We start from the raw sequence: 10780 nt of genomic DNA on the forward strand, positions 1-10780 counted from the left end.
ATATTGTCCATGTTTATTCAGGCTCTTAATATTTCCCCATGACTGATAACATTCACAGAAATCATATTGAGCAAACTGTATATGTTGACGTATAATAGAATTGTATTCTACACAGTATAGCATAGAAATATGTATATATAACTTCCCACATGTGTGTATATACATATGTAAATGGCTCAAGAAAATGAGTATCACTTTATCATTGTAGTATTATTTTCATCAAAATCCTCAGAACATTTAAATGGCATCAAATACTGACCAGATTGGCAAAAAACAAAAAAAACAAAAAACAAAAAAAAAAAACTCCAAAAAATAAAACTCTTATAAAGAATCTAACGATACTAGCAAAAGATGCAAAAATATTAAAGTCTCAATGAAAAAAAAAAGCCCAGATGAAATACTGTATATTTTCTCAACTCTAGGATAATGTATTTTTGTACAACTATCAATAAAAGGCCTGAATTTTGAAGAATTCAAAAGTAGTGCAGTATAATTATGCAGTGGACAATACTGTTGCATACCATTTTACATAACTGCATACACTCTCGTTCTTTTGTTCCGTGGTCTAGCAACGAACTCCGGTAGATTTATGGGGAACTCAGGTAGATTTATGGGGAACCATTGCACTGTAGACTTAAACTGGATTAATTTGGGGATGAGTAAGTCGTATTTTGTTAAAGTTGCTTTAAAAATAAACCGTTGGATATTAGTATGGCAAGTAATTCTCCCTGAAGGAAAAACCAGACACCAAGAACCTAGACCACTTCTGTCCAGGAGAAATTTCTAGATGATAGAAATATTCTATATCTGCTGTGTTTCTGGCTATGGATTCTGGCTGGCTGTTTGCCTCCTGGTTTGCCTGCTGTGACTAAAGAGGCAGATTTTAGTTCTAAGTTTAGTTCATCTCAAATAGCCATGTGTGACCAGTGGGTGCCATTTGGACAGTGTAGCCACAGAAAACTGAAGCAGTGTAACCAAAGACTCACCTAGGAGTCAGTTGACCTCCTAGAAGGTGACTTGGGAAAACGTTGGCATTGATAGCCTCTTGGGGAGCTCACCTTCACCAAAAACAAACTGTGAATCCTTGCTCTTCTGAAATAGTCATAATGCAACTGGTCTCACACCCACCCCAACCCTCACCAAAGACACTTGAGAGGGAGCTGAACCCACTGTGTGCTTTAGATTTCAGTTTAGAAAGCACTTCCTTCAAAGTGGAGCAGACTGAGATTGCCAAGTCCTTTGACTGGCTCCAGGGACTTGGGCCTGACCAGGGGTGAGGAGGAAATGAAGAATGACATTGGACACACTTACATGGGGAAGGCTGGGTCCATGAGCTGGAGAAAATGCAGCATCCCAGAAGCTCAGCATGTTTATTATATAGAGCTGGCCAGGAAGCAGGGCTGTTGCACAGGGCAGCAAGGAGGTGGGCATTACATGCAGATAAACAAGGAGGGGAGGACTATGCATATGTAACTGACAAGGGGCAGATTTAGCTAATCTCAGTAGGAGCAGTCTCTGCAGCTGGCAGTCTTCAGGCTGTAAATATCCAGATGGGACCAGGGGGAAAGGTAGAGTAGACTTTACCTGCACACACTATCAACACCATCCTGAGAAGGCTTTGTCATGTCTCTGAGCCTCAAGGGGTATGGGGGTCTTTGCCTTTTCCCCATGGATAAATAGCTTTGGGTCCATGGCATGGTCATATCATTTTTACAACACACATCCTCTTAGGGCTGCAGTTCCTCAGGACTTCCTCTGCTCCCACAGTGAGATCTCAAAAGAAAAACAGAAACCAAACAAAGAAAAAATGTGCTCAGTGAACTGGTTAATTCCCTAAACTATACAGACCCAGTGTCCTAAGTCTAGGACTTCCTCAAAAGCTACAGAAAATCCTGTGGACCTAAAATAAGCAAGAAAAAAAAAAAAGAAAAAAGGAAGAAAAAAAAAACAAAGACCCTTGTCCCCTCCACAAAAAATGAATGGGAGAAAAAATTATTAAAGGTTTTCATAGAAAATTGTTTAAGAAAAACACACGGGAATTGTACTTAATAGAATTAGTGTGCTGAGATGTGAGGCCCACTCACAGCATGCAGCATTTGGAAGTCTCAGACAACTTAACAGAAGAGCACTCCTAATTATTCTTTGTGACCACTCTCCACATACTACTCACAGCTTAATACTAACCTTCATAATTGAGTTGGGGATAGTATTCACCATAGCAGATAATTGAAGCATTTGTGCACACACACACACACACACACACACACACACACACACACAAACATGCACACAAAACACACACACTCACACACACACACTCACACACATACACACAGACACACACACATGCACACAAAACACACACACACATTCACACACATACACACAGTCATACACACATGCACACAAAACACACACTCACACACACACTCACACATACACACACTCACACATACACACACACAAAACACACACAAAACACAAACAAAACACACACACTCAGGAGCACACACAAGAGAAATGCATATTCTATGAAGTTTCTTGGCATATTTTTATTTGTAAGCCTCAATGCTGGAGTATTCTTGGTTTTGCAAAAAGTGGGGGGAAAAGTGTGGCTTAATTTTCCCCCTTTTGAAATGACAGGTATCTGTGTGTTAAACATACTCTGATGGCTGTCCAGGCTGCCTCGGCCTATTTGACACCATCCAGGTCACCTTGGTCAGGACACTGGTTGCTCTTCTTATTGGCAACTGGTTTGCATCACAAGAGTTTTTCACATCCTTACCAATATTAGAAGTTTGGTGACACAAGCAGCTTGACAAACAGTAAAATTATTGTGGTTTTGCCTTTCTGGAGGACATTAAAATTTACATGTTTTGCATATGGCTTTTTTCTTAGCATTTAGTCCTGCTTTAGCACTGTTCAAATGTGGCCATGCAGCCAGCATCCCTTTGCTCCAGGCTCTCAGCACCCCATTCCTGTCACTGATCTGATGCATACTTGGTCCCAGAGATGGACAGCAGAGGGACTTGACACACAGCATCCATTCTGCTCCACTTCTTTGCTTTTTGTACATTCTTTACAATGGCTATTTCTTGATTTATTATTACTATGAACCTGACTTTTCTTGATATTTTGAGATAGGATCTTATTACACAGCCCAGGCTGGCCTTGATTTCCCAATTCTCTGGCCTTAGTCTTCCACCATTCCCTGATTCTCAATTTGTTATTAGAGGTAGTTGTATGGGCCCATTTCCAAATCAAATGTTCTTCTGGCTTTATGACTTTGCCCTTTCCACAGACTTTTATTAATTATGCAAAGTAGATGGTGTTTAATGTTTAAATACTAGATATATTAACTCGTCAGTCCCCAAGACAACTCTGTGAATTAACACTCGTTATCATCCTCACTGTGCAGATAAGGGAATTGAGTCACACAAAGGTAAAATAACTTCTCCAGGTTGAACATCTAACGGGTGTGAGAGCCAAGCTTTGAGTCCAACTACAAAGTAGATCGGCCTATAATGTGTCTGCTGCTGCTGTATATTCAAATGGTAAATTCTGTACCCTAAGGTCTGGTTGCTCCAAGACAAGGAGATACTCATGTATACCAGATTTTCTTTCTTTCTTTCTTTCTTTCTTTCTTTCTTTCTTTCTTTCTTTCTTTCTTTCTTTCTTTTTTTCTTTCTTTTTTTTTTTTTTGCCTCCTAAGTTATCCCTGATTGGTTAATAAAATCCCTACAACATGGGCTGGGCAGAAGAGAGGGGACAGAGCAAAGTTTCCCTGGGCCTGGGGGCTCAGGCAGGGTCCACAAGGAGAGGGAAAGGACATGGAGGAGAAGGAAGGAGACAGCACCCCATAGGGTAGGTGGATCGTGAGTGTATTACCATGAGGGGCAGCCTGTCAGAACAGGAGTGGCCCAGGCAGAGCATGGCAAGCAATACCTCGGGGTTATGGACAGGGAAGCAGAAAAAATAGCACAGAGGGTTGTGTCTGCCCAGCTCTAGTACTTTAAGGCTTATTCTAAATCTAAAAGTTTTGTGTCTTTTATTTGGGAACTAAATGATCTACGGTGGGGGAGAAACCCCCTAATAATATTTACTGTAGCAATGGCCACTCAATTATTGTGGTATTTTAAATATAACACAGATTGAATTTCACAATTCAGATGCAAGGCTTTTTATGTTTCCAATGTGACTGTACACCTGAGGTCATGTCTAGGTATAGAGACAGAACATGGCAGAAATGCCTAGAACATTTTAAGGTCACCACACCAACCAAATGAAAGCCACAGGCTATACAGACTATGATGGATGAGGAGAAGGCTTAGTGCTCTCTGGGAGTCCCCTTCCCTAGACTTGGGATAAGCCTACCAGTAAGCCAAGACATATTCCTCTTTCATTTCTCAAGGAGCCAGGGGTAGACCCACATACATGATTTCTTTGCCTGCAGGGTTTTTTTTTTCCAAGCGCTGCCCTGTTTGAGGACTTGGCAAAGGTAAGCACCATCAGAGGAAGACCAGCATATGAATTCTGTATAACTCTGCTCTGACAGCATGTACCTATCAAGTACTGGAAGCCTTGCTGCAAAGATTAATCAACCTCTAGGATCAAGAGGAAACAACCCGAGGGCCATATGGCTGTAAAGCAAGTCTGAAACCATAGCCCAGTATGGAAGTTCAGCCTTGGATCTTACATCAAACAGCGATAGCATCCAAAAGAAAAACGAAACTGAAATGGCAAGGTGACTGGTAATGACCTCATGGCAAGGATATCTAAGTCATGTGGAAAGATCCCAGTGCAAAGACACATGTCCACGAAGCTTTCACCAAGAATCCCTATTCTGTGTTCTACAACATTATATATATACACACACAAAGAATACTCATTTATGGTCAGCTATGGGGATTGATTCTCTGGGAACCTGACCTTGAGATTGACATAGATGTATAAAGGTGTTTGACAAGTGCTCTTGGGGACCATGGCTGTGACAAAGAGGAGAGAAGAGGATGGGGCGGAGAGCACTCTGGATCTAATGCAGTCACAAGGGTATGCAGGCAGCCCTGTGTGGGGCTCAGGAGCTGGCCTGACCCTGAAGTCTTAGCCTGCACTGGAACAAGCAAGAGGCCCGGCCTTAAAGTCTCCATTGGCTAAGGACGAGGTTCCTGGTCAGAATCCAGTTACCACATTGTAACCACATAGCCATCCCTTCTCCATTATCATTCTTCCTGAATTTCCAAGTCCTATCATGAGGATATTTGGGGCTCCACTCTGATCTTTTGCTCATAGCAAACATAAAAATCAGGTGGATGGGCAGGGAGTGGAATGGCCTAAGGTTAGGCTAAACCTCAATTTTAATGTGTCCATAAGTTCAGGAGGGAGTCCATTGGCATTGTCATCTGTGGCTTCTGTTTCCTTATCCCGGGTGAGCTGACTCTGTGATACGATGCCACCTCAACTCACATATGTCAGGGTGAAAATCATGTATGACTTTTCTGGGAAGAACTCTGCCTTTTCCTACCATCTGGAGTTATACAACATCACTATGCAAAGCTCAGAAGAGAGGGGTGGAGATTGTGGAGGCCTTAGAAGTTGAGGATCTTTTCTGATTAAGGCACACATTTTTTCCTGTATAATTTTTCCCTTGCTCTTTCACTAATGATGGTTGACTTCATTCCTGGCCTGAAGTAAACTGGATTCCAAGGTTTTGGATTAGGGAAGCCCCTATTTTTGAGATGACAGGCCCAGCAAGGGATCCCACTGCATACAGGTTCCTATTCCCAAGGAAGTTGTTGCTGCAGAATCACAGCATGGGGGCAGCAGCACAGGATGTCTCCCAGCTTTCTCTCCTGCACTTGCTGCAAGTGTAATAAGGCTGTTTGTTTGTTTGTTTGTTTTTTAATGGAAATTACTACAAAGCTGGTCAGAATTAATACATGGCTTTAATACCAGCACCCACAAGGTATTTTTGTTTTTGCTTTTGTTTTTGTTTTATTTCATTTCATTATTTCTGTAATTGTTGTTAGGATTCTTATTGTTTTCTTTGGTAATTCCCTCTAGCTATTCAATTTGCAAGTAGAATGTAAAGCCATGCTCTGCATGGTCCTCTTATTCATGTTAAGGATTTTATTCTTACCACCAATGCCACAGATGAACACAATATTTACTTTCAAATCAGGAAAACAGGCATAAAGAAGAGAGCTATGTAGTTTGGTCTCAGGTAAGCAGGCAATCAGGAGTGTTGGATGGCTTCCCAATGTTTTGGATTAGGTAAGCTTCTGTTATTGAGATGAAAGGCCTCTGCTGAAACCTTCAGTTGAGTAACAGAGAGCCTGTAAAGACTGAAAGAGTGGTTGCACCTTGAAGGTGAAGGCTGGCTCTTCAGTGCCTCTGCAGCCTGAGGCAGAGTAATTTTGGGAACACAAGAGCACTTGGCCAGAGATCATAGGGGACTGCATTTTGCTTGAGCCCTGAGACCTGGATGAGAGGAGGCCTCCACAGTCCTGATAAAGGGAAGCAGAGTCACATAGATGCGAGGGAACAATGGATCTGTGATCTGCATGTTATCCACTTCATTTATCTTTGCTGTGTACATAGTATATGTAAACGACAAGGGCATCCTACTTTATCACATCTAGTCTCTCTAGATGTTAAAGCATGTGCAAGTGTAAACACAGTAGAGTTATTTCAGCAATACATTGTGTCCCATTTTGTTAAAGAACTTTATTTTATTTCTATTTATGTATTTTTTCTTTTTCACTTTACGTTCTGCTCACTGACTACTGATACTTAATTACTCTCTCCCACAATCCTTCCCCAATTCTCCTGGCACAGTCTTCTCTGAGTGTATGAGGGCCAACTGTCTCAGTACCTCCTGTCTTTTACCAAAGCCTTTCCTGGGGGCATTGGTGAGGATGCTGGTTTTGAATGCCTTGGACTTGGCTTTCTTCATGCTCCAGTTTGCTGGCTTTGAGAAGTTTGTGAAGAACTGTCTGTGAACTTGGTACTTCATCCAGATGGTACACAAGACGCAGTGGTTTTGTTAACATTTTTGAGAGTATATTTCAATCAAACCTCTCCTACTAATATCCTAACAATGACAAAGGTAATGGGAGGCTACACATCTATTTCATTAGTTTTCAGTTCTTCTCAGACCAGCAGTGTAGAAGCCCACAAAGATGGCAAAGTGAAGTGAGGTCACGCAGGGGTCCTAGGGGAGCACAGTCCTACTTTCTTAGAGTAACTCCTAGGGACTTACCATATCCATACACCCGTAGCTCCATATGCACTGGACCCCAGTGAAGTGCTCAACATTCATTGCTTTTTTACTCAGTTTGCCACAAATGTTAGAAATCTGAAAAGTTCAGCAAATTTGAAGGTGTGAATAAGTCCCAGTGACTGGAGTAAGCTCAAACAGTCTGTGACAACGAAGAAATGATTAAGTATCCAAGAGAGAAGACCCTCACCAGGATCGTAGTCCTATTCCAGTAAGAAAATTTAATAATAAGGCTTCAGGTGAAAAGATAAATTAGGAGGTCTAGGCCAAATATTTTATCCTCTGCCCTCAGGGTTGCAGCCATTCTGTCAGCCTTTCCTGGCTCTCTCACAGGATCAGAGATCTCACCTGGAAGCAGGAATATCTGGAAGGCACATAATACATATCCACAGACGACTCTTTGGGTACAAACTGACAGGCAACTTCAAGGCTTAAAGTTATTCTCTCTCTCTCTCTCTCTCTCTCTCTCTCTCTCTCTCTCTCTCTCTCTCTCTTTCTCTCTCTCTTTCAGCTTGAGGCTGCACACACTCTGCATTCTTTTGTGCACTCTGCCTTTTTTATTGCAGTTTTCTTTTCTCAAACTCCCACAATCATTCACACATCTGTTCATTACCCTTTCATTCTCACACACACTCTTCATACACACCTCACACATATCTCACACACACCACATGCACTCTCCTGTCACGCACACACACAATCTTCATACACACCTCACATTCTCTCCTCACTCATTTTCACATTCTCCTCTCATGCTCTCTCCCTGGCTCTCACATTTGTTCTTACATTAACTCTGTGATTTACTCTCTCATTCACTCCCTCATGCTCCCTCTCATTTACTCTTCACATGTTCTACAGAACTACAGCCTTTCTCTTGCCCCAGTCCTTTATTAATAATCCAAAAGCGGGTAGAAAAAAGAGATTTTATAATCATTGCCAAATCAAATGCAAAGAATGACTACATCACACCAAGAACTAAAAATTACAAATGTTCTCCAAAGTTTCAGGCTTGCCCTGTACCCAGGCCTGTGGCCAATATAATAATAATAATTGTAAACTTATCATTATTTAAACTTTAACTCTTTACTTTTATACTTCAGAGTCCAAAGCTCCGAGGTCAGCTAATTGCATTTTCCTGTGACACTCTAATGATAAATGACATAGGCAAAACTGCCAGGCAGTGGCCAGAAAGAATCAATTTAACCCTTAGCACACTAATTCCACTAGCGTTCTGTTCCTTGCACACAATGACTCTCATAAGGGTTCCAGTAGTTAGACTTAGTTTACTAGTATATTATTTTATATATTCTATACTTCCTTAACCAGTCTATAATATTATGTAAAACTTACTTCCTAACTTCAATAACTTTTTCCTTTCTTAGGGTCCCAATGTCGGCTCTAATTCATTTTCTCTTATTTTCTTCAAGGTGTCTTTGCAAGTAAAACCCTAATCTAGAACTACAATTCTGCAGTTATTACATTTTTTCCAAGATGAGAATACACAGTATCCACCTGGGCCACTAGGGCTGTGCTGTGCTGTGCCCCTATGCATCAATTTCCAATTGTCTAAGAATCATAACATCAAGGAACATCTAGTTTCACAGAATTTACCAGAGCAGAAGGAGAAAGAAGTAGGAAAGTCAGATATAATACAATAATTGTGCACACCAAGGCCAACTGATAGGCAGTCACACACAAATGAAATCTATACAGCCGTTGTCCAGGGCTAAGGTTTGGAGAAATGGAAACAACCAGTTTTTACAAAAAGCTACTGCGGGCTACTGCGATGTCTCCATTGTATGTTGTCCCCAGCATTAGCCAAAACTCAGACAACAAAGGGAGGTCAAAAGGATACAGATTGGAAAGGAAGAAGTCAAAATATCACTGTTGCAGAGGATAGGGTAGTATACATGGGACACCCCAAAAGTTACAACAGAGAACTCCTAAGCCTGATAAACAACTTCAGCAAAGTGGGTGGGTATAAAATTAACTCAAACAAATCAGTAGCCTTCCTCTACACAAAAGATAAACAAGCTGAGAAAGAAATTAGGGAAATGACACCTTTCATACCAGTCCCAAATCAAATAAAAATACCTCAGTGTCACTTTTATCAAACCAGTGAAAGATCTATGTGACAAGAATTTCATGATCTGAAGAAAGAAATTGAAGAAGATCTCAGAAAATGGAAAGATCTCCCATGTTCATGGCTTGGCAGTTGGAAGATAGTAAAAATGGCCATTTTCCCAAAGTGACCTACAGTTGCAATGCAATCTCCATCAAAATTCGATTCCAATTCTTCATAGGGTTAGACAGAACAATTTGCAAATTCATTTGGAATAACAAGTAACGCAGGATAGCTAAAACTATCCTCAACAGTAAAAGGACTTCCCTGGGAATCACCATCCCTGAACTCAAGCAGTTTACAGATCATTAGTGATAAAACTGTATGGTATTGGTACAGAGACAGGAAGATAGACCAGTGGAATAGAACTGCAGACCCAGAAATGAACCAGCACACCTATGGTCCCTTGATTTTTGACAAAGGGGACAAAAGCATCCAGTGGAAAAAGGATAGCATTTTTAGCAAAGGGTGCTGGTTCAAATGGAGGTCAGCATATGGAGGAGTACAAATCATCCCCTTCTTATTGCCCTGTGTAAAGCTTAAGTCCAGGTGGATCAAGGACCTCTACATCAAACCAGATCACTCAAACTAATAGAAGCAAAAGCGGGGAAGAATCTTGAACACATGGACACTGGAAAAAATTTCCTGAACAAAACACAAATGGCTTATGCTCTAAGATCAAGAATAGACAAATGGGACCTCATAAAGCTACAAAGCTTCTGTAAGACAAAGGACACTGCGGTTAGGACAAAACAGCAACCAAAAGACTGGGAAAAGACCTTTACTAATCCTACAACTGATAGAGGGCTAATATCCAAAATATACAAAGAACTCATGAAGTTGGACTGCAGGGAACTAGTAACCCTATTAAAAATTGCAGTTCAGAGCTAAACAAAGAATTCATAGCTGAGGAATATGGAGTGGCTGAGAAGCACCAAAAGAAATGTTCAACATCTTTAGTTATGTGGGAAATGCAAATCAAAACAACCCTGAGATTCCACCTCACAGCAGTCTGAATGGCTAAGATAAAACACTCAGGTGACAGAAGATGCTTTTGCGGATGTGAAAAAGAGGAACACTCCTCCATTGTTGGTGAGATTGCAGACTGGTACAACCATTCTGGATATCAGTCTGGAGGTTCCTTAGAAAATTAGACATTGCACTAGTTGAGGACCCAGCTATACTTCTCTTGCACATATACCCAAAAGATGCTCCAACATACAACAGGGCACATGCTCCACCATGTTCATAGCAGCCTTATTTATAATAGTCAGAAAATGAAAAGATCCCAGATGCCCTTCAACAGAGGAATGGAAACAGAAAGTGTGGTACATCTACACAATGGAGTACTACAGAGATATCAAAAACAATGACTTCATGAA

The sequence above is a fragment of the Rattus norvegicus genome, chromosome 9, assembly GCF_021556685.1.
Source record: "Rattus norvegicus strain SHRSP/BbbUtx chromosome 9, alternate assembly SHRSP_T2T, whole genome shotgun sequence".
NCBI classification, from domain to species: Eukaryota; Metazoa; Chordata; class Mammalia; order Rodentia; family Muridae; genus Rattus; species Rattus norvegicus.